General features: G+C 76.1%; 1 protein-coding gene across 1 annotated transcript in view; it reads right to left on the reverse strand.

The window, feature by feature from the left end:
• Window positions 1-373, reverse strand: part of PAN3 (poly(A) specific ribonuclease subunit PAN3) — a 123,680-nt gene extending 123,307 nt beyond the window's left edge. Inside the window, exon 1 of the mRNA XM_039862755.1 lies at window positions 5-373. The gene's annotated coding sequence lies outside the window, so the exon portion shown is untranslated. The remainder of the gene's footprint in view (window positions 1-4) is intronic.

Here is a 373-nt window from a genome sequence, read left to right on the forward strand (position 1 = left end):
TCACTCTCTCGTTCTCTTTTCTTAAAGGGGCCGCGCGGGACGCCGGGGTGGGCGCGCGGGCCCGGACGGGGAGTGCGAAGGCGCGGGCCAGGGGAGGGGCGGCGGCGGCGGCGGCCGTGAACGGGCGCGGAGGGCGGAGGCCCCGGTTTATTTTTAAATTCTGCCTCCACTCGCTCTCTCGCGCGCGCGGAGCCCGCCGACTTGTTTATTCCATTTTCCTCTTCCTGAGACGGCCGTCGCCGCCGCGCATGCGCGCCGGGCCGCGGGGGCTTGTGGGAGGCGGGAGCGCGGAGCGGGGCCTCGCCCGGCGTCCGGCCCCCGGGGCGCCCGCGAGCCGCGGGCGGTGGGACAGGCGGCCGGCGGCGGCAGCGGC

Source organism: Pteropus medius, unplaced genomic scaffold (assembly GCF_902729225.1).
Source record: "Pteropus medius unplaced genomic scaffold, Ma_sr-lr_union100, whole genome shotgun sequence".
In the NCBI taxonomy this organism is placed as follows: domain Eukaryota; kingdom Metazoa; phylum Chordata; class Mammalia; order Chiroptera; family Pteropodidae; genus Pteropus; species Pteropus medius.